Source organism: Lissotriton helveticus, chromosome 11 (genome assembly GCF_964261635.1).
Source record: "Lissotriton helveticus chromosome 11, aLisHel1.1, whole genome shotgun sequence".
Lineage (NCBI taxonomy): Eukaryota > Metazoa > Chordata > Amphibia > Caudata > Salamandridae > Lissotriton > Lissotriton helveticus.
The window spans coordinates 450,224,635-450,249,559 of record NC_136072.1 but is presented as its reverse complement, the minus strand read 5'-3'; the positions used below and the strand labels follow the sequence as shown (position 1 = coordinate 450,249,559).

General features: G+C 43.9%; 1 protein-coding gene and 1 non-coding gene across 4 annotated transcripts in view; both read left to right on the top strand.

Annotated features, from left to right (window-relative positions):
* Positions 1-24,925, top strand: part of LOC144791304 (diacylglycerol O-acyltransferase 2-like) — a 310,035-nt gene that overhangs the window by 55,040 nt on the left and 230,070 nt on the right. The gene's annotated exons all lie outside the window — the stretch shown is intronic.
* TRNAA-AGC (transfer RNA alanine (anticodon AGC)) lies at positions 16,442-16,514 on the top strand. The gene has a single exon. It is a non-coding gene; the product is annotated as a tRNA-Ala (tRNA).

Below are 24,925 nucleotides of genomic sequence, written 5' to 3'. Positions count from 1 at the left end.
CACAGCTCACCTGTAGTTACCTATTAGAGCATTCATTTCACTGTCTTCTTACAGAGTGTTAGGGATATTAACATTAGAATGTAATAACAAAATTAGAGATGCATATATTGCCTGATTTCATGTTTATTATTTATTAAATTGTTCGGCTCTTCGGGGATTTTTGAAATATGGAAATATTTCATGGATATCTGTGAAATATAGAAAATATTTTCCATATCCACTTTCTCCATCCCTCTCTGCGCCGTTTTACCATTGTCATTTCTTAAATCAACTTTCTATTCATGAAAAGCAAGCAAATTTGTAAGCAAAATTGTAAGCATTGTAATTCTATTTATTTTCCATTGTTAGTTGCACCAACAGCTTAAAGTATCTTAAAAAGATCACGTCGCTCTACAGAGATTAGAGCCTAGTATTCCTCTTGCTATTTTCAATCAGCATTTCCCTGTTTCAGAAAAATGAATTTATTCAAGCTATCTGCCCCAAAATAAACATAAGATAAAAAAAATACATAGAAACCAACATATATAATATGGTCCGATATTGCCATCACAAGGTTCTGGTTACAATCTATAAACCACTCAGTCATAAGCAACGCATAATGTGTTTGCAAGTTATCGTTCGTTCACTAAGCTATAACTGGCATATTTCAGTAGTTGTTATTGTTGTTATCTCATTCCATCACCTAATTATTATGCCACTTTAACTGTGTTTTTTCAAGTGAATATACATATATGTGAATGATTTCTGTGTGTTATCAGCTGTCAACTCACCACAGGTCTTCAGGATGAGTTTCTGCCAGATGTGTTTTTTTAGACCTCACCTTAAAACGGCGTGTATGTGCTGTCTCGAAAAGAGACCCGTTGTATGTTCTTTGTGGGCTTTAGCCCGCCCTTAGGCTTGCCATTTGCTGGCTCCCTCGTCACGCCATTATTTAATCTCCCCCTTTGCCCATGGCATGCATGCCTCATGCCTCTTCCTGTCTTTAGCCCTCCCTGAGAGCAGTGACCAATTACTGCTAAACATACACAGGGACCATTGTAAGGCATTTATTTCGGGACTACTTTTTCATTACTTGAAGGTCACTTTTCACGAGTGCTACTGTTTTTATTCGCACTGTTCTTTGTTTTCTGCACGTGCGGCCTCGGTATTTCTCTATGTCTCTTGCAATCCCTCTATGTTGCTCTCTCACTTGTTCTTTCACTGTCTATTGTTACATCCTCTCTCGGTCTTTCGCTAGGTTTTTTTGTGCAGTTTTTTTAAAGCACTAACTCAACCCAAAGGGATTGCAGTTCTTTACATGAGCACCAGTTACATTACACAAGGATACATACCTTTCTTGGTAGCCCCGGGGAGAGTAAGTGATTTGACCAGAAACACAAGATGTTGAGCCGACGCCGAGATTGAAACCTGTTTCCCCAGCTCCAAAGTCGGCAGCTCTAGGCATTACGTTACATCATCTCTCCAGCACTTGGATAATGATTAGTACAGACCTACGGACAGAGCTCCCTGCTCTCTTTAAAACATGATGCCAATATTGTTCAACTTCATCGTAATACTTTGTATGCATTTTTCTGCAGTTAGAAAAGTCACCTGGGATTTACAATTGCCTGCTAGAACTTTAATAACCTAGCATCAGTTTAGTACGTGGGACGTCTCACTGCTCCCTGTAGGTTGGTCCCAGAGCCTCCAGCAACATGGTCATCAAGGCTAGCTGCAGTCTTTTTAGATTGCATGCCCATGAGCCTTTGAAATGAAATGAAATACTGTATTTAATAAAGCGCACAGCTACTCAAACTAGAGTGTCCTGGCGCATAGATAGCGGAGGGAGTGGAGTGGAGGAGCCAATTATTGATTAAAAAGCCACGTTTTTAGATTCTTTCTAGATAAAAGTGGTTTGGTAAGCGGTTTGATTTGATTGGACACCTGAGGTTGTCAGACGGAATCAGGTTTGCTCTACAGGGCAATCTTTTAAAAGTTATCCACCTCACTGCTTTTATCCAGAGAGCAAGAGGTTGCTAGTATGAAACTACAGCTCTGCAAGCAGTGAAGCAGATATATCCCTTGGGGTTTGAGAAGCTAAGTGTGACACCTGCAACCCTTAGCAATATGTGGATGTTTTGAATTTCATGGGATGTACAGATACCCCCATTTTTAGGTCTCAGCTCTAGACGGCGCGAATGCACTGTCTCAAAAAAAGACATGTTGTGTGTACTTTGTGGGCTTCAGCCCACCCATACACTTGCCATTTGCTGCCTCTGCAGTTGATTCTGTATGGACTAATGCTTCTTTCCTTCTCCCACTTGCCCCCACTGCTTGACACTGTTCATTGGAATGTTCTATCTCTCAGCTATGATATATGATTATTACTGTATTTTTTTTTATTACTGCAAAAAGTTGTTCTGGTTAGTATCTTTGCTTGTCAATCACGTTGTTATTTCAGATGAATGGAAAATCCTTCCTATCACGGGTGGCCACTACATTTTGTAAGCTACCTGCCACATTGGAGCTTGCCTCACAAACCCTACAGGCTACTACAGGAAATTATCTAAAAGACATTCACATTAACAATTGTGATAGTGCGGGCACTGCTGAGACCTATTGTTTTTGCCAATACATGTTATTCAATGCAGTCTACATGCTGTGACCTGTAGTTTCACTTTTTCCACTATCTATATGGTACTACAAGTCTCAACCTGCCTAGTGCTGTTGGCTATAACACAGGACTGTTAGCAAGTCAGACTTAAGAAGCGGTTGTACCTGTCACTTTTGTTTGCTTGCTTCTTAATTGATGACTTGTGTAGGCTTTACTTTCCCGTCCCTCCCTAGAAGTATGGCACATTTCTGTGTCCTTATATTTCTCTTATTTTTTGGTGTTACTTTTTTCCTTTTAGTACAACTGTCTCCCTTGTGCGCTTCTGTGACACATTTTTCCACGTATTCCTCATTCTCGTCAGGTGATTCTCTGCCCCACTAGAGGTAGGTGAGTCACTTAAATCTTGAGCCAGGTTCGAGACAGATATCAGGCTCGGGCTCATCTTGAGGTTCTCTTGGAACCTCAAACCCAAAACGAGCCAAGCAGTTATATGGCGTCTGCCTACTACCCTCGCTCTACCCTCGTGCTCAAAGAATTAACATTTGAGGTTATAAAGGAAAGACAAATTGATACCCATTTAGTGGCTGATAAGTGTCATTTTTTGACTCGCTCACCTCTATGCGGGCCGACCGACTCGTCTCCTCAGGGGACCCTCATAAGAGGGCGGACCCCGTAGTGCCACAAGATGGCAAGCGCAGCAGCCCTATAGGTCGCCAGCTCCTAGCTGCAGGCTCGTCACTTTCGGCCGGGTGTGGGGGGGGGTCGGGGTACTTAGGCTTCCCCCTCCCTCTAGGCGGCCTCTTTGTCGTCCTTCTTCCCTCGATGTTGGTCGTGCCCAGGATCGTCTGAATCTGAGGTGAGCTGTTTTCCCCCTTCGTGCCTGCTTCCCCCATTATGGTAGAGGAGCTCGGCCGGGCGGCCTGCATAGTAGCGGGCCGCTGAAGCTGGGGCACGTATAATATTAAGACAATGTTTTGTTGTGTGCTTTTTGTGTATTTGTGTGTTTTATTTGGGGCTGGGCACGGTGCGGGGTGCTCCCCCTTCAGGTGTCTAGCGGGGCATGTTCAATGATCGGGGACTGTACTTTTCACTGCCCGGGTGCATGTATCGATGGATGTCTTAGGAAGATGGGGGCGGGGGTTCCGGCATGCTTACGACACGGGCCCCTGCAGTCTGAGGAGGTAGGGGTTTGTGTGATTCTCTTCCCCTATGTGTTGCTTTGTCTCGCAGTCTGCTTCTCTTCTCTTCCCCTCCCGTGTTGGTTCTGTCTACCTTGTTGCATCCCCCGCCCTCATTTCACATCGTGCTTCCCCACCCACCCGCCGGTCTCCCCCATTTTGCTTCTGTGTCCATCCCTAGTGGGGGTTTTTTTAGGTTGAGCATCAGTGCGTATGCGCTGTCTGCAAAACCTGCATTAATCATTTGTACTGAGTGTAATCCCGCCTGCCTCTTGCCATTGGATCACTTGCACATCACTTTTATTTCTTGGCTTTTTATTGGCCAGTGCTCCCGATACATCACTTGCGTCTTTAGGCCTGGAGCACTGGCCAACTACAGTTTCCTTACACTTGTGGACTACTTACTTATTAACATGACGCCTGATTCATGTACAGCTGTGTAATACCCATAATATGCACGACCGCCGAATACTTGTATTTATTAACCCCTTCGCTGCGGGGGTTATTTTCCCGCTGTGCTGGGGGGAAGGACGCGCACAGCGCCCGCATGCTCATGACGAGCTGAGCTCGTCGTGAGGCACGGCGCTCCTGTGCTCATGACGAGCTCAGCTCGTCACAGGTTCATTACCTGCCGTGGAACGGTCAGCACAGCAGGGGAATTATCCCCGCATGCGAGCGTTTCACGGCTCATGACGAGCTGAGCTCGTCATGGGCACCGGAGCGCCGTGGCTCATGACGATCTCAACTCGTCATGAGCATGGAAGAGGTGAACATGGCGCCTGCTCCATTCACAGCCATACCTATAATGTGCACGGCTGCCATATACTTGTATTTATTAACTTGTGCCTGCTTCAATCACAGCCATGCAATACCTATAATGTGCACGGCTGCCAAATACTTGTATTTATTAACATGTGCCTGCTTCATTCACAGCCATGCAATATAATGTGCACGGCCGCCGAATACTTTTATATATTTCTTTATTTTTTTAATTATTGATGTGCAGCATAGCTAAATCCGACTAGTAAAGCTAATCAGTCTCAAAGGCGAGACCTATTAGCTTTGTTAGTTCTTGTTGTGATTGTTGTTACATGAGAAATCTTTACAATCGATCTAAAATTCTTGAAAGGAGACAGTTGTTCCTTCTCTGCGAATAAAAGTTATTGTCTCTGAAGACACTCGCTCAACATACGGGTGATACAGGCTCGAATACTGAGCTAAGCACGTTTTCCCTCTTTTCCGTGATGATAAACAGATCATCACCCGCCACCAGGCATCTTTTACACCTCCTGTAGCCCAACAGAAAACTATGCTGTCGCTTAATCCAGAACAAAAGTAAAGAAGTAAAAGTGCCAACTTGCATCAATTCTGACACCTGTTAAGACAAAGAACGTATACTGCCCTCGGTAGCTCTGTAGAATGATCACAAACTAACACATTTAATTTTCAACTAATCAAAACCTTAACCAGCGTCCAGCGGCTCGAAGGATGGGCACCTGCTACAGCGCATGCACATTAGGCAGACCGTGTTTCATGGCTTCAGGCTCGTCACTGGATTTAGCGTCTGCCTAATGCGCATGCGCTGTAGCAGGTGCCCATCCTTCGAGCCGCTGGACGCTGGTTAAGGTTTTGATTAGTTGAAAATTAAATGTGTTAGTTTGTGATCATTCTACAGAGCTACCGAGGGCAGTATACGTTCTTTGTCTTAACAGGTGTCAGAATTGATGCAAGTTGGCACTTTTACTTCTTTACTTTTGTTCTGGATTAAGCGACAGCATAGTTTTCTGTTGGGCTACAGGAGGTGTAAAAGATGCCTGGTGGCGGGTGATGATCTGTTTATCATCACGGAAAAGAGGGAAAACGTGACAAAAAACGCCAAATACAATCACCAAAATATTAGCACCTGCATTGAGCTTTCTGAAATAGAAATGCAGGCGGGGAATTAGCTCAGATGGTAGAGCGCTCGCTTAGCATGCGAGAGGTAGCGGAATCGATGCCCGCATTCTCCACATGAATTATTTTGAAAGCGTTTCCATTTAAAAAAAATATAATTTAGGAAGCATTTGATTTCTTGGACATGTACAGTTAGAAGCAAACAAAAGCAAGGGTACGAAGCTCTGTAAATGTTTATATCAGTTTCAATTTACATTTTCAGCACTAGGATTTTATTTGCATAACCACGACCCTGTCTCGGCTATTCTCTTTCGTAGTCCAGCTTCCATGTACACAAACATTTTAGAACAGTTACAGAATGAAACGAGGGAAGTTCTGTCGCAGGTCTGTTAGTCTCCATCAAAGCGGGGCTGCAACCCACGTGCCATGTGTAAGGGGGGAGGGGGGGGGGGGGGGGGGGCGGGGGGGCGGTTAAGGCAGAAGCCAAAAACGATCTTAAAGATTTTTCGGCCCCTGGACACAGCTATAATTTTAGGCTCCCTAGTTAAAACATTTACACATATCAAGTGTTAAAACTACAATTTAATGGAAAAAAGACTAGAAAAAGAAGTTTTCGGAGAGTTTTAAAATTATTTTCACCAGTCATGGAGTACTTCTGTAATGCCAGGGGGCTCTTGGTAGGATTGCCACCTGGCCAGTATTTTACTCATATCGCCAGCATTTTTATGGCCATATGAGAAGAAAAAAGGACAGCCGCACAGGTGTTATTGTACATTGTCAACAAATACTGCACTCAACCTTACTGCTTACCTTACCGGCCTTACTGCTCCGAAACAATACTTAATAAACAAATGTTGTACTAAAAGGGAGTGTTCAAGGAGTCCCAAAAATATTTTTGTAGAAGGTTCAAGGTGTTGATATTGAAGCATTTACTTAATAAAATGTTTCCATGTAAAACACAATGCTTCAAACAATCTATAAAGTAGGAGCCATGAAATTGTGTTTCCAACCAGGGACATTTTAAAGATTTTTGGGGCCCTGGGCAAAATGTATTTTGGGGGCCCCTGTCCAGAACAGCTTTGATTTTATGATCCCGTTTCAGTTCTTTTATGCTCTCTTTGGCCAGGTCACTGACAGTACACAGCCACATTGGTCCAAATTCTAAATGTGTTTACATCTAATATTCAGGGATAGTGACCTGTTTTCAATATTATAACACAGCAGCAGCTCAGTAACATTACTGTAAATAATCTCTGTGACACCCTCCCATTTCAATAATGCGCGCTCCGGTATTGATCTAAAATAAACTTTTTTATGGATGTTGCATGAAATATAAACAAAACATTTGTCTGCAAAATGTCTGTGATAGACTCTCACACATTACCCACATTAAAAATAAATTAAACATAACTGTACATTCCTGCTTTGCCTCCATGCATTTTGTTTGACGCGGCCGGCCCTAGCAGGGTTGTAGGCTTACCGCTGTGTTCATGTCACTATTAAGATAACCCCGCTTGCGGGGCTGAAATAAAAAGACTTGAATACAAAAATAAATTAAAGGAAAACGCTATTTACAAAAATCTGTTTAATAATTATTCAAGGTCATCAGGGCAAGACTCTCCGCAGAACAGAGCTGGCTCTATCAGGGGCCCCCTGAAAGGCTGGGGCCCTGGACCAGAGCCCACTTTGCCCATGCCTTAAAACGTCTCTGTTTCCAACCAAAGTTTTCTTTTATAGAATCATTCAGTAATACTCCAACATCAGGCCAGCCAATGTGTTTCGCCCCGAAAATGGATTTCATCAGGGTTTTATTCAGTTCATCCGATGAATCATCGTCAAAAGTATATATAAAGCTGTGTCAAGTTTCCTGTTCCTCAGTGGGTCCTGTGCATCTTGCAAAGACGGATGCAAAATTCCTTCCACGCGAAGCCCTCCCATGAGAGATTCACTAAACCTAACAAGTGGAATGTGGAAATCGCACTCAAGTTTGATTAGGATGAAGTACGTTTCTATGGTGGGTGGTGCTTTGAAGTAAAACCCCCTGTGCTCAGGGTGAAAAATGCGAGATAGCGCTGTTTCCCTTGGGAGCAGCGTCCCTTCAATGCACTCAATGGAACAATTTCTTTGGATTTATTCAATAAAAATGTCTTCAGTTTGATTAATACGTTGTATGTTTTATTCTTTGTGAGTGATTTTCATGCTTCACATTATTACTTCATAACATGATCGAGTTTATTTTCTTTATCTGCCCAATGCATTTCGGGCATTTGCCCTTCATCATGGGACTTGTTCCTGTCACAAATGCGTGAAAGTTCGTTTTCGGAGGTGCAAAAGTATCAGAACTACCATCGCCGTTTGACGATAGTGCTTCGTTCAGTGCTCTCCTCGCGGGATGTTATGAAGTAATAATGTGAAGCATGAAAATCACTCACAAAGAATAAAACATACAACGTATGAATCAAACTGAAGAAATTTTTATTGAATAAATCCAAAGAAATTGTTCCATTCAGTGCATTGAAGGGACGCTGCTCCCAAGGGAAACAGACCTATCTCGCATTCACTAAACCTAGACATTTCCGAAAACTTCCAGTGGGACACTTGTTTTTTTTGCCCCTCCTTAACTTTTTTTTACCTGTGGACAGATGTTTATGAATCATAGCACGCAGAAGCTTAGCTGACAGTTAGTAGACTGACAGGTTTCGTGGTAATCCTTCCATGGGGTCAAAAGTTATAGGTAACTCAAAAAATGCCTTTTCAATGGAAAGTGAGGCTGAACCATAACTACCTATTGGAGACCATCACTGTGTATTATACATAATAAACAAACGCATACACTTCTTACCTTTAATAAAAAAAATGAAAATAATATTATGGTTATGACCATGGCTTTAAGTGGAATGAAAAAAACTGGGGGTTCTCTCAAAGGGGCGTGGCCGATTTAATTAAGGGCGTGGTTTATAAACACATAAGCTAAAAATCTGTGCTTAGCATAGTGTGCAGCCCAACTAGTATTGTGCTGCTTCTGTCATTGCATCCAGGTATATAACACAAGTGACATTACACCAACAAGAAGCCAGGACAATTGGCTTTATCAATGGTTGTTAGTTGCATAAGAAAAATAAGCAACAACTATGGCTTTGTTGTATATAATATTAAAAATGCTTCCGTTCTGAAATGATGAGACTGAAAGTACTATCTCTCTGAAGTTACATCAAAGGCAGTGATGGGTGGTACTGCTGCAGAGTTAAGATTTTTTTTGGTCACCCTGGGGGTGAGGGCAAGAACGGAAAGCCCAATAGGGACACGTCTCAGCATCTGCTTTTTAGAATTTCTGGTGCTCAGCACCCGCTGGACCACGGCCCACTTAATGCCCTGGTTATGACCCAGAAAACTAAGAATTTTGGTAGATGTTGTTAGCTATGCAATGCCTCACCTCAAAATCACTTCTCAAGCCCTTCACAAACCATGTATCCTGAACCCCGTCTGCTGTAGATTTTGTGACCATGCCAAGTACCAGCTAGTCCAAGTAGGCACAGGGCAGTGTGGCTAATACTCCTTCCTAAAGACGTGACAGCACCAAAAAAGGGTAAGAGCAGGACGCTGGAACAATGGCCCTCTCAATATATATGTATATACATGTGGAGTGGCCCACATTATTAATTAGTTCTAATATTACCAATGGTTTGCAACTTTTTAAAGATGCTTTAAACTGGGCATATTTCCTCAGTGTCTTAAAAAGTAGATCTGGTGGCTGTAAACCAGGAAAGACATATATCTGCTGTCAGCTTCCAACTGGCCATAAATCAGCAAGTTGAGTTTCTGCCAGATGTGTTTTTTCAGCCAGCACCAGGCTAGATGCCAATGACCTTAAGTTTCACTTTCCACACTATCGGTATGGATCATACCAATAGTGGGGGGAAGTGTATATGGACCTACAAGTTGCAACACCCCGAGTGCCATTGAGTAACTAGGATTTGGAAGCAAGCCAGCCTTAAGACGTGGTTTGATACCTACGCATTTAAGCATTCATTCTTTTTGTAATTGCTGTCAACTGGAAAATATTTCAAATCGATGGAAAATTCTTAAAGGGAGACTGTGTTCTTTATCTGTGAATGGAAGAGCTGCAGGGTTGGATTGGGATTAGAAATCGGCCCGGGCACCCCAAAAAAAATTGGCCCACATTTGCAAATTGCCTTTCCTCAAAACAATGATTCGGTGAAGTATTATAAACACCTGAAAACATGTGAGGCCATTTTTGCTCAGGCCCCCGGCCCCCGCTCAGTATGCACACATTAATTGGCCTGCCGGCCCAGCGAGAGAAAGGGAGTGACACCTCTGCCCCTTGATAAAAGGGAGGTAATTGACGCCCATCTGCCTCCAGAAAGGCCATTCAGGGCTCCACTGGGATGCTGGTGACATCTGAACAAACCAGACACAGCCCAAATCGACCCCCAGGCTGCCAAAAAAGCAGCCCACAGCTGGAACTTCGAAAGCGGCCCCTCTGTCATTGCCCGAGTGCCCCCTTACCAATCCGACCCTGAAGAACTGAACATGTCCCTGACCACTCGTTCAATGTACGGTGGTGAGATTGTTGTGAATCTATCTAGGACCCTAATTAGATATCCCCGATTCATGTCCTTATGTGGTTATAACAGAACATATCCTTATAAAGGCATAAGAATCATGTCCATATTTAGTAACAGCCATTGCAGTCCAAATACGGCAAGGCTACTCCCATAGACTCTTAGAAAGTACAACGCGTTCTTTAAACAAACCAAGCCTCCAGCAGCCCGGGAAATCCCCCTGCTTTTGTTTTGATTTGAACAAGAACTCCTGGAGTCCAGAAAGAACTGTTAGTTCTTAGTGACGTCTTATGTCCAACCTTACGTCAAACCCGGCACCTTCCAGGTATAAATATACCAATGTTGCCTTAAGCAAACACACGGTGGTTTGGAGCAGAGCGGCTATCTACTTGCCCGACGCCCAGCTGATGCGAGTGCCGAAGGAAGCTGACCCTCCCATTTGACGCACTGAGAAAGACGCTGTCTTTTCTCCAGCCGAGAAATTCCAGCTCCAGTGTTTCCAGTCACCCTTGCGGGTTGCTGGGAGATCGAGTCCCGAGAGAGAGATACAAGACCTCCTTCATTCTAGAACCAAGGTACGGAGCTGATTAAAACCTTGAGAGAATTCTTGATTCAGATTCTTGGCAAAAACCAACTTAACTTAAACTGCAACTTACTTACTCCTTCCCACGTATTAGGCTTAGGTCAGGTACACTGGCGTAGGCGTACCTTAGAAGCACCAGTTGAGTACGTTTAGTCAATGATTTTATGTATGTATATATTTTATCTGTTTTAAAGTATCATATGGCTCAGAAACCATATCAGTGCTTTTACAGTATTATTTCATAATACTCCTTTTACTGTACGCACTTTACTTCATGATAAGTATTGCATCTGTGGCAATTCTTTTCTCTTGCATGAGAAATAAGACTGCTCAATAAATAACACCTTTTATTGAAAACGCCCGTCTCTCTATTTCTCTGCACTCCTGGTGAAATCAAGCATGCACGATTGACTGAGTGAAATATCTGTCTATTGTTTTCACACGACTCTAGAGATATACTCTTTATTCTTATGGAGCAAAGTTGTCATGTTTATGCGGTTGTCAGAAACGAATCCCTTCTTGTCTAATCAGGAAAGTTAACTCCTTCCTGAACATTCGAGAAAGTTTCTAGTGACCTCTGAGCTAGCTGGCAAAACTAATTAAGTCTAACATAGTCAGTAGAGACCTAGATGACCTCAGTCCTACGTCTAAACTGCTGTTTATGTTATTCCAATGCGCAGAGCCTATTGGGAATATAGGAACTACACTACAAGATAGGCCTCGTATAACGAGCACAGATGCTCAATTCTCTATATTGACGAGGTTGAAGCCATGAAGCGTGGCCTGTTTAGGGCGCATGCGCTGTAGGCGCATTCCTTCGAGTAGCGCTTTTCTGATTAAGGTTTTGATGAGCTGAAAGAAATCTGTTAGTTTCTGATGAGCTATAAAAAGCTGCCACAGGATAACACATGTTCTTTGTCTTAACATGAGATGAATTGGTGTTAATGTGCAATGTTACTTCTTTTGATTTTATTTTTGTTTTGCAAGTAGAAATGCGAGCATAGTTTTTCTGTTGGATATAATGAGGTAGGACTATCTCTGGTCTGACGAGGAATTGTTTATTCTGACGAGGTGGAAAGAAGGAAGGGGTCGCAAAGAACAAAATCTCCTATGAAATTGGAGTCTATATTGAGCTTGAATGTGTTCGCTTTGGCACAACCGTGATTTAGGCGGGGAATTAGCTCAGATGGTAGACCTCTCCCTTTGCACGCGAGAGGTAGCAGGATCGACTCCAGCATTCTCCAATCCATACATTTTGAATACATATACCAGTTTCAAAACTGTTTACATTACAAATTATTTGAATTCTCAAAGATGTACACTGGAGTTCTTCATTACAGAATATAAAATAAATTAGGAAACTGTTCCCAAACTTGAACACAAATAGCTGTTTTAATCGCGCTGCAGAGAGAGCATGAAACTTCCAACATTTCAAACCAGTTAAAATACAATTATTCAGCAATAGGGGTTTCCTTCGAGGACCTCGACCATGCCTCTGCTATTCTCTTTTATAGTCCAGCTTCCCTCTACGCAATAATTTGTAGACCGATTCTAGAGTGAAAAGAGGAAAAGAAAAGTCCTGGCGCCAGTCTGAGCTAATTGTCGTCATAGCTGAACTGTACGAAGACTTAGAACTGAAAACTCACGTGGCATGCGCTGGGGCAGAACCCATATTTTTACAGCGTGCATGCGTTCTCTACAAAAGCTAGTTTTCTAAAAAAAGAAAAAATCTTACAGGGGCTTAAAGCCCACCCATTACTTAGCTTTACTTATCATTGTTTGGCTCCCACGTCACTCTTTTTTTTAGGTCGAAGCCTAGCGTAAGACTGCGCACATACGCAGTCTCGCTGGCGAGATCTTATGATCTGAGGAGCTTTCACTAGCGGGCTTTAAGCCCTGCCCCTCTTTCCCATTGGCCAGCGTCACTGTTTATGCTAAACGGGTGCCGGCCATTGGGAAAGAGGTTAGTGTGACGAACACTTTTCTCTTTTTTTGGCTGTACCACTTGGATGGCCTCGCCTGCATTACGGCTGTCGTAAGCCATTTGTTATCTTCATGGGGTCATGTGTTTCAAACACATGGCCCAATAAAGATAAGCTCCGGCGCGATCCTCTGTCATGCAATCCTCTTCATTTGTTTCGTTTTCGGGAGGGACGCACTTGTTTAATCTCCCGGGCGGGCATTTGGCCACTAAGCTCCTGGTTGTTTTCTTTCGCCATTCTGAGCCAGTCCTTGGGGTGCAGGGTCACCAGAGTAGGGTGAACTCTTGAAAAAAAAAAAGCTCACTTCGGCCCCCAGACTCCACCCATTACCGTTAGCGGGCTTTATTTACAGCTGGGGAGAGTGAGCGCAAATGGGGCCAAGGACATGGGGGCGGGGGGATTGCCACTGGTATTCATGTGTGTACTTCTTGTTGCAAATGGTGGTCTCCCTGGACTTACTACTCTATTCAAGGGTTTCAAGAGCCCATCTTTGGAAGAAACCTATTTGCATCATCCCCTTACTTCTGAATTGTGCTTTACTCCTGTCGGCTGTCGCCCAATACTTCTGAAGCCAAGAGTGCACCATGCAGCCCACCCTGCCCCCCCCCCCCCGGCCCCCTCACTCACCTGTGTCTAGTGTCGTGAAGTTCATGAAGCAGTACTCGCAGGCCACGTCGGTCTTTGTTTCCACCTGAGTCCTCTTCATGGTGGAGTAGATGTTCCCCGGGCAGGGGCCTCCTGCTTGGGGGGCTTGCTCAGCCGGCAGCCCATCTCAACAGCTTGAGCCTGGCGAAAAGAGAAGGAACATCACACACTGGATGTGAGCCCCAGATCTCGCGCCTAGCGTCGAGCTTCGCGGCACATGGACGAGGCGCAAGCAATGAACATAATACAGTAAAGAGCTCTGGCTGCGAATGAAATACATATATCACAGCGTGTCTGGCCTCATTTCTGACAGGATCCATCACCCGAGACTCCCCCCAACACAATAACACACCCATTGGCCACCGCCTAAACACACGGTAACTCTCTGCAGCACGTCTGTGCCCAGATGACGTCTTTTGATTCGAGGCGCAATGTCACTTATTAGAGTCAGCCGAGCTTCATTTATTCTGGGGACACTCTGTGTCATCTGTGGGGGTCCTAGGGTGGCAATGAGATGCGTCTGACGTGCTGACAGAGCCGAGGCACCTTCCGGCAAGCGCCTCTGTTTATCACTGTTTATGCGAGGGGGTGCATGCCTCACAACTGCTTGGATAGCTCCGTGGCAGACACAGCAGGGATTCTAGGCGCTTACTGATGTTGTAAATTATACACAGGTCTGATGCTTGTTTTACTTTTGCAGCTTAATAGAGCGCAAACTCGAACCTAAAGTATTGGAGCGCTTTACATGAGCGTCAGTTACATTACACAAGGACACGTTCGATTTTGTGGACATTGGCACCTGGACATTAAGTGATTTGCCCAGAATCATAGGATATTGAGCCGACGCAGAGACTGGAACCTCCTTTTGCGGTACCAAAGATGGCAGCTTTGGCTGTTATGCCACATTCTCGATGAGCCACATGTAGCTCAGCTGTTAATTTTGCTGGGGGTAGGAGATGTGATGGGGATGGAAGATTTGGGGGGACTCGGGAGGGGTATTGGCTGCACTATTGTAACACCTCACTAGTCGTTATTGGGAGTGGTAACCAGACGATAGAGTTAATTTCACTGGAATATTATGTCCTAGACCTGGAATTTTAAGTCCCTTCTGTTGGATTCTGGGAGCTGTAGTCTCATCCTGGGGGGGGGGCGGGGCGAGGGCGTTGATGCCATCAGCTAGGTCTTGTTATTTAATCAACGACTTTGCATTTTGGGTTGTGTAGTTTGCATCCTAACATTGGACGTGTGAGGTAAATGTCAGCACAGGCTGAAAGTTTCACGCAAGGCACAGGACTACTTAACTGCTGAAGAATTCTGTTTAATTTGTAGTGCAACCAGAAATGTACAACTTTGCAAAAGTTTGCAAAATGCACGCCACCTAGGACTGAAACATAGTTGCGCCGGTGGCATAGAGACATCCGCAGCCATGTGAATGGAGGAGGGTGGGGGGTGTACACTCATCTGCTTTGCAGACCGGTTTTACACCAGTGGCAAGCACCATTCAGCAAAGCTCTTTATCCCATCCTTCTTTAGTTGCTACCGTTACACACTACAGGACTACAAGTACCAAAATGCAAAGGGGAAAAATGTAATCTGGACAAAATGACCGCATCTGAGAGGTACTGCTCTCATTCGAAGGAGGAGTCAAATTTAGACGTCACGTGTGAGCTATAGGAGCCTTTCTGTGATGAGCCATAAAAAGTGCCCGCACTCATCCTTCCCCCTTCAGAAGGGGCGCTGCATGCATGAAGGCGGAGTTTTGATAAGCATGAGACGAATTTTAGAGGCAAATTTTGCCCGCAGGTGAAACAGTGGGAAAGTGACACAGTGCAATTTCGTGATTTTATAAAGTTTATCAACTTTATCAGATCGCCCTGCCATAATTGCAGTTTCAGTCAGCCCTTACTTTGCTCAACAATCAGAGTTTTCGTAAGCCGATTATGGTCAAATGTGGATTTTTTTTTGCACCTCAGAAACAGCATTTGGATTATTCAAGCTTTTATTTGCGATGCATTAAATATAAAATTAATTTTATAAAAAACGACAACAGGGTGATGTGGTTAAGTAATAGGTGGACACTGCCATGTCACCAAGGTCCCGAGGGGCATACCCAGCTCAGGAGTGTAAAAGGTACTCTTCTCAAGGGACATAGTCAGTTCTTAGGGACAGCGCCAGCGCCGTGGACATTCTGATACAATTTGATTTGACTTTTATAAAGTTTAGCTGTTACTGAAGAAGGGTGTCCTGGTGCGATGGAGAAGCAACAGAATGGGGAGAAGTAGTTCAGTTGAAATAACCATGTATTCACTTTTTTTTTAGGTCTTGCCTGTCTGTTGCATACCTGCCAACTTACAAATGAATGCCACAGTGTGAGGAGGGGGCAGGACCTCATGCTGAGAGCTATCTAAGAGGCACTATGCCCCTCACCAAGCCCCCCTCCGCCCCCAACCCCATGCATCTCCCAGAAAAACAAGCATTGAAAATGCAATAGGTCTCGCCTTTGATTAAGTTAAAGCCATTTGCTTAAGTACTGCTAGGGTGTATAGTTTCTAAATTAAAGTGTATAGGCCTCACCATCCTTAGCGCGACTGGGAAAAACGCAGGACTGATTGAACGTGAGTTTCATTACACAAGCCTAATTGACATCTGTGTGTTGCTCTGCTTTTATTTTTCATAACTGCTGCCTTTTAAGACATATTTTAAAAAAATATGGCCTTGTTTGCCACAGAGTAGTGCTACTGAACATAATGCCCTTCAACGCCTCATCACGAATTGTAAGCACTGTATGCTTACAAGTGCAATAGCTATTTAAATAAACACAGCTTCCGCAATGTAACGTTTCATAGCCTTACCGGGAGACAGAATGAATCTTAATGGGCAATTTAGTGTCTGTAATAGAGAATTGAAACACTATCTCCTTCCCACACTAGTGGAGACTTTGTTGCGCTGCAAGGAATCTTGGCACAAGTAGCTTGGTATGGGACGGGGAATTAGCTCAAATGGTAGAGCGCTCGCTTAGCATGCGAGAGGTAGCGGGATCGATGCCCGCATTCTCCAGAAGCTTCATTTTAAATACTTTGACTTTAAAAATGTGTATTAATTTAGAAATGTGATAAGGATTGCACAAGTAATACCCAAGTAAAAAAAAAACCATAATTCCTCAACATTTAGAAAATGTTGATAAAATACCGACCTACTTTCACTGTAGAGAGCGTTGACCTGTGTACATGGTTTATATCACTTCGAAAATTGAACTTTTCAGCGAAAGTATTTGCTATCTGTTCTTTTTCCTAGTCCATCTAACATTCAAACAAAGGTTCTGGTCAATTCTAGAATGGAAAGAGAGGAGACCTATCATCCCATTTCAACGGAAGACTGTAAAACAGCCCGTAAGCTGAAAACCCGCGTGCGCGTGCTTCTTTTAGCAGCTGCGTCTAGCGCGAGCGCGCTTCAGTGCATTCAAAGGCACCTTGGGGACTTCGGAGTCCATGGCGCAGACATAACTGAACCACCGTTTAAATGATTATTTATTATTATTATGGTTTATAAACCATTACATTTAGGCAGAAAAAAGTTAAAGAAATTACCTAAACATCATATCTTTCAGAATGACGGTCCAAGCCGATACAAACAAACAAAATCGCCCAAAGCCGTATGTCTAGCCCCTATCTGTACATACTTGAAAAGAAAATAGAAAGCACATTTAAAGGAATTCTAGAGCTGCGTTAATAGGCGTGTGTGAGGTGCTGCAGCAGCCCCATAAAAATTGAGACTTGAGATGGAGGATGAACGGTAAAGGAGCCCTCAAATGTTTTTCTTCTAGCAACATTGGCTGTTTGTCTTAGCCTCTCTTTTATTTTAGATTTTGTGACTTCAAATTGACGAAATGTTCTAATTTTCACATAATGGGGATGTATAAGACTGTATGATAGGAGAAGGCTATAGCATGGCACATATTTAGCAACACATTTATTCATAAAACAGCTTTACAAAATAACCATTACAAATATTTTTAATTATTCCAAAAGGCATCTGAAATACACATGAGATAATATTATTGGATGTTTGGGCACGATTCACCAAGCTATTTTCAGATCCAAGTGAAAATTATACACACAAATTGTTTGGTTTTCAAGTGCAAATTCACTTTTGAAATTCAGAAAAAGTGAATTTGCAATCATAAAAATACTTAACCATTCACAATAACGCCCAATCATGATGTAACGTTGCACATGCGTAAACCTTCTCCCAGGGGTGAAGAGTGGCCGTTCCAGGGCGGGGATGCCCTGATATTTAAGAGCAAACATAACCATATGAGTTTGTTGTTATTCACAAACTTTTTTTCATTTCAGATTTCTGCCCTTTTGAGATTTTCTCAAATCCATCGTAGGAGTGAATCTATTTCTGTGTGGGATGGGAAAGGAGTACCCACAAAATGAAGTGGGTGTACAGGAAAATAAGTTTATAGACAGGAACATATAATGTTGCTATGGGGAAGAACAATATAAAACTGCAACTGCACTAATGCCAAGGCATTTTCACATGTATACAATTGTATCATATGTACAGTGCAAATATGGAATTGTATTTACATACTGTTCCCTGGAATTCATAACCCTTTTCCAGAAAAGCTTTTGTAAACCTGTGACTGGCACAGGTTTACAGGAGTGCTCTGGAAACCATTGTGGATTTGAAAAAACATGTAAATCTGCACCCAATCGAAGAAGTAAACCCACTGGTGCAAATATTACATTTTTGAAAGAATTTAAACCTGTATACTGAAGTGTGAGAGAAAGAAAGATTTCAAAATTGAATGAATTGCAAACCCAAAATGTACTCTAGATTTTCATGTAACAGACAACGCTGGTGGTATATTAGCCTCCAATGCCACTTATGATCCATCATACATACTGGCACATTTTAAAAGTCCTGTACAATGTGTAGATCCAACATAACCCACATCGTGGTGCTTCTTTCATGCTGGGTAAATGCTGGGTAATAGCATGAGAGCAGTGTCTGGATTGGGTGGGGAGTCTGGGAGCCTGTGCAGTGTAGCAGCCAGGAGAAGAGGAGCACTGAGGCATCCTGCAGCAGCAGTGGCAGGTAAGAGTTTTTTTTATTATTATTTCCCCCCGCACTGCCCCGCCACTTTATGTTGCCAGCATTCGCCACCGCAAATATCCAGCCTGACAGGGTAGGGACTGATAAGCACAGGTTGTCCCTAGCAGCCCGCCATGGTATAGATGGGTTTCAAGGATTCTTAACAAGACCTTTCTTAACCGTCCACCTTGACCAGCGCATAGGTCTGAGGGTTTATTTTGGCAAGGGATTTAAACGTGTCCTAGAATTGTACCAATCAAATGTTAAGCATTGTATTTCTTGGATCTAAGGGCTCAATTAGTGCTGATCTACAAGACTTAATCCGTAATGCATTAAATTCCCTTTTCAACATGCCTCTTCACTGGTGACCTAGAGCAGGGCAAATACAGATGATATGATGCAGAGTTTCATCCGCCTGATGACATAGACAGCATTTCTTTATCATCCAGCCAACTTTGCAGCCTGATAGATTTGTTTACCGCTCTTCTAAAAACTTGGCTAATTAATCTGCAAACTAAAACCAGGGACTTCTAAGTCCCTGCTGCCTTTGATATGCGATCCCAGCGTCCCCTAGACTGGGAGATGCCACCCCATGTCCTGAGGTCCATTTGGCTCCAGGACAGGTGGGAAATTAGCTATATTAGGAGGTGTGGTACACTCTCAGGCCAGTCATACCCCTAAGGTGAGCTGCCTGATGTGCCCCACGAATGAAGGATTCCACCATCTTGATTTTGGTGGAATTAGGAACTCTGGCACAGGGTTTTTCCCACTTTCCTCAGGAAGTGGTCATATATAAGGGGTGGAGTGACCCCAAGGGTAAGTAGCCCATTGGCTATTACCCTTCCCTTCCCTTAACACCCCTAAATTCAGTATTTAGTGGCCCATTGACACCAGGCACTTAGATTCGTCTGACTGATGAAAGGAGAGCACAAAGAATAGTCAAAGAAGCAAGAACTGAGGATTACCGGTGGACCTTGGCATCAAACCCTGCCTGCCTACCTGTTCCTGTCCTGACAATTGTGACAACCTGACTTGTCCTGCTGTTGTGCATCCTCCAAAAGCCTTGGAGGACCTCCAGCACTTTGCCCTTGAAATGGAGGAGCCACTTGCCTACAGGCACTGACCACAAAGTCTGTTTCACTGTTCTGCTGTTCACTGGATCCATCGAAAGCAGCAGCCACCCAGCAGGAGGTCACCATGATTCAGGATGTCAGAGCCATCTCCCCACCAAGTGTGAAGACGCCAGGACCAACTTGAGCTGCTTTGAGGAACTAAAGCTTGTTTGAGTCCAATCCAGACTTTAGCGCCAAAACGACTAAGTAGCCAATCAAAGATGTCAGCACAGCAGAGACCAGCACAAAGAGTGACCTAGCTGTCCGGTTTTTCCACCTTTTTTGTGACCCAACCAAGATCTGTGAGTGCCTTTGACGCACGGACCAGCCGACTAAACTCTGTTGCACTCTAACTCACTGGCACGGATCCACGACAACCAACTGTGCCCCCCTGCTCCCAGGACCCATGAACTAAGCCCTAATTGGAAGCTCCCAGACTTATACCCAAGTCCCCCTCTGCATTCTGTGTCCAGGTGCCACTCCCCTCTTTGCTTAAGGTGTAGCACGCAGGACTACAAACCCGTCCTTCACCTCTGCACCCGGACACTCCAAGGCAGATAAACTTGTACTTCTGGTGGTATTGTGGACCATGGGCCACTAGCACCTTAACTCCTAAAGGGGACCCCCGGAATGATACTGCAAGTAACTGTAAACATAAGGAGATGATGGACAGATCGCTGAAACTTTTCAGACACTTACCCCCAGTCACAGATCTGGGTAGAATTCATCATTGTTCGTTAGCACACTTCGCCATCCCAGTTCAGACACTGCTATATGCAAATCATTCTTGACCCTGTGCCTCATGGGAACAGTCCAGCCTGAACTGCCAAGCCAGGTTTTCCCTGGACCGGAAACAAGCATGAAATGAAATGAAAATGATTCTTTTATAGCGCATGGCTACCCGGAGGCATCCCAGCGCTTAAAGCTACGGCACAGAAGGTCTGAGAGTGAAAGAAGGGGTTCAGTTATTAGTTCGTTTCCGGGGGAAAGCCATGTTTTTATTTTCTTGCGAAAAGAAAGATGATTGAAAGATGACCCAGCCATATGCAAATTAGTCTTGACCCTGTGCCTCATGGGAACAGTCCAGACTGAACTGCCAAGCCAGGTCCTCCCTGGACCTGAAACAAGCATCCTGTGACCGGTTTCTGTGTATTACCCTTCATCAGCCAGGCAATGGCAGCTTGGATTGTGCCTAATGTCAGTTTTGATCAGTATCTAAACATGGAGACTGGCTCATCAAAACAAAAGCCAGGTTGGAAGCCTGGGCATTTCCCCAATCCCTCCCCAATACTGAGTTTTACCACAAAAATTCCTAAGTGTGTGGAAGATGAGCGCAAAAATAGAATCGAAAAAGGTTCCTTTCAACCTCAATTTTTTTAATGCTGTTCAAATGCGAAATTGTTTGTGGAACTGTCTGCAGTCAAACTCTGCACTTCGATGTGTTGCAATGAAGACTTGTACCAGGAGAGCCAACTTTGTGTTAGTCATCCACCAATCAGTATTTATATAGGACTGCTTATCATCCTGGGGCTATCCAAGCGCTGTGTGATCTCTGACACCTCTTTGTTTTGTGTTTTGCCTTTCTTGAAAACATGTTCTAGTGGAAGTCATTGATATTAATATATATATATAGGGGCACATTTACAAGGTGACGTTAGGCCATGCTAAGTGGCCTAGCACCACCGTGTAAATATTGAAAATCGAGTACACCACCAGAGCGTAAAAAAGTGACGCTCCGGTGGCAATGGCCACTTATAAATATGCCCCATAGTCTCCTGTATTCCTGTAACTAAACTTCATACAGTTTTTTAAGAAAGACTTTTCACGTCTGATGAGTGGCGTATTTATGTAACGCAGCATTCTATTTAGCGCCTTAACGAATCATGGGGTATATTTACAAGGGGATTGCGCCACTGGAATGTCACTTTTTTTGCACCATATGTACACTTTTTGTGGCTTAACGTCGCTTTGTAAATATGGTACCTTTTCACACAGGTATCTGTGTGAAAGGGACATGCGATGAGTGTTGCTGTGGGTGTTCCACTGCAACACCCATTGATTTTGGAAGATGCCCCAGATTTACAAGGGGTTGTAAATCTGAGGCAGTGCCAAAAGCTAACGCCATGCAATAAAAGACGTTATAATGTTTTTTATGTCTCCTTGTATTTACTTTTTCTATGTGTGCTGCATTCTGCAGCACACATGGCAAGAGCAAAATACCATTCCCATTCCATGTCCTTTCCTGCACATACACAATCATTACATAATGGCGATTTGCTACTTCTGTGTGTGCTGCAGAATGCAGCACACATAGAAGAAGCAAATCACCATTGTGGATTGTTTATGTGGAGAAAGGTGTCCCTTCCTGTACACAAATAATCATTCCCTTCAAAGCTGGCATCTGGGCACTATGGTGCAAGTTTGTCTGTGTTGGCACTAGGCAGCTAATTTTAGCGCCGGCGCTATGAAAAACACAGTGGTGTGCCATATTATTGTAAAGATGGCACATCCCTGCGTTTTGGAAATGGTGCTGCGAAATTTGCTGCAGCTCTGCGCTCCGTCATTTCCTTGTAAAAATGCCTCCAAAATACATTTGGTGTTAAATGAGAGAGAGTAAAAGATATCACTCCAGTGGCAATATTGCCCAATGTGTAACCAGTAAGCGCTGTTGAAATCCCGACTTTCCTCCTTGACCAATGTTTGCAACCTTAAAAAAATTAGCTTACTTCACTATGCCTCAATTTTCTTGATCATCATATTGGAATGCAAATTCAGTTCAAACTGTGCCCTATTCAATAAACTCTCTTGTGTATTGGTTATTAAATTGTTCTGTAACATTACTCTAACTCCAGAGTTTAATTTGCAAAGAACGTAAGTGTAGGTGCCCAATTCATTTCTTAGGAAGCTGCCACCCACTTTCCCCCTCAGGCTCTGCCCACTTTTTTCACTTGCACAGACTAGTGCCTATATAGAGAATGCAAAAGCTGTATAGGAGAGATCAAGAGAAGCGAGTGAGAATTGCCACGGGTGGGGTTCACTCTCCTAGAACGTTTCCCTTATCCCTTTTTCATATTTCAAAACCTGTGTAATTCCTTCAAACACTTCCCATAGAATCATAATTAAAATTGACAAATAGGTTACCATTACTCAGTGTGCTCTGTAGAAAGTCCAAGGATTAGATCAGCATGTTGCATGAACACATTTTAGGCACAATGGGAAGCATTGTCAGAAATGTGTAATACTGTTGTGTATTTTCCACTAATCTGTACAACCTGCACTTTTGTGGACAACATAAACTCTGGGTGAGTAGACTGATTCCAGGTACACCCTTTTTTCCCCCTCTTTATATGTGTAGAAAAAGGAACAATCCTTCCAGGACTGGTTTTGTGCAGGAAGGTGCCCCTTCATGCACTAAAACAATCCTGCATACAACACAGGCACATGGTGCAAGGGTGCCTGCGTTGGTGCTAGGCTTCCGAACCGGCGCCAGCACAGGGAGAAAGGACAGGCATGCGCCATATGCCATAGATATGGCACATTCCTGCCCTTTCCCTGTGACGCAGGGTAGTGCAGCAAGGTGACGCTGCCGTGCACCAAAATCCCATAAATCTGCCTCCTAGAGGCAACTCAGTTCGCAGTAAGCACTCTACAAGGCTTGGTTGTTACATGAAAAACACAAGTGCAGAAACACAACTTCTAGGAAAAGAAAACACCTTTAGGAAACAGGGACACACCAAGCAACATCAAGTAAAATGAGTGAAATGTAACAGTGAAGGCGTCACTGACATGGATTACCTTAAGGGTTCCTGCACACAATGTTGAGAAAAAAATCACTGTGTTTGCTTGTAAAGTTAAGGGCTTGAAAGACAAAGCATAGTATAGGCGGTCGAAAACAGTCTCGGGGCATATTACCAAGGGCCTTATCGCCGCTTTATGGGGACTTTTTCCCGCTAAAGCGGCGATAATTTTATCGCCCTATTACCTAGCTGTCGCTAACACCAGTTAGCGACAGCTAGTAGGAGATAGCGATCATATTGGGGCCCACTTTGCATGTCAGCGATATTTATCGCTAATGACATGCAAAGTGGGCGTGCCAAGATGTTAGCGACTGGAAACAGTCGCTAACATCGCTATCTCCTATTACCTACTTTTGGAAATAATCGCGCTAAGCATGATTATCTCCAAAAGCTAACGCCTGCCCAGAGCAGTTCTTAGCCATATTATCCAATGGTAGGTGGATAACATGGCTAAGAGCATTTGCTCGATAATACATGAATATCGCTGACTTTACAGCGATATTCATGCATTTCGGACGATTTTTATCGCTTAGGAGATAAACCTTGATATTTGCAAGGTTTCTAAGCGATAAAAATAGGCGAAGCACGGCGATAAAATTATTGCCTCTAACCAAGCTTAGCGATAATTATCGCTTATTCTTGGTAATATGCCCCTCAGTTTCTAAAAATAAACGCAAGCGGGGCCCACCTGTACCCACCACCACAAATTAAGCACTCTAGAATTATTTATAACAGCAGTATTGACCATATGTAAGGACCAGATAACAAATGACTTGTCTATTGGTCCACTTATAACTTTGTTATGAGGGGGAGCGAGCGAGGAATGTTTTTAAGGTCATATTTACAAACACTACTCTGTTGTAAATATCACCCAATTCAGTGATGTTATCTGTTTTGCTAAATTGACACACTTCAAAATGTTGAAAACCACACTTTTTGTAATTTAAAGCCTTTTTCATATTTTTACTCAGCGTTTGTTCGACAATTTACCTGTCAAATATTGTAATGCGTTCGTGCTTTGGCTCTTAGGCATATATATATATATATATATACTAGCAGCCCGCCCCAGCGTTGCCTGGGGCAGAAAGGGGCTGGGGGCAGTACACCCGCTCCCGCCCCGACCCCCTCCCGTCCCGACTCCTTCCCGCCCCGACTCCCTCCCGCCCCCACTCCTCCCGCCTGTCCCTCTGTGCACACTCGCTCCCGCCGCCCGCCTGCCCGCCCGCCTCCCGCCCGCCTCCCGCCTCCCGCCTCCTTACCTGAGCTGCGATCTTCACTTCACCGCCGCTCCTCTTCGCCATGACGTGCCCGCGCTCCTCACTTCATACTGCAGCTCCATGTCTCTCCTCCTCGTCATCACGCACGTCCTCATCACGCACGTCGGCCAGCGCTACGTCACGGCCAGAGCAGCGTCGCGGCCGGCGCTACTTCCAGGGCACTACTTTTTTTTAAAGTTATA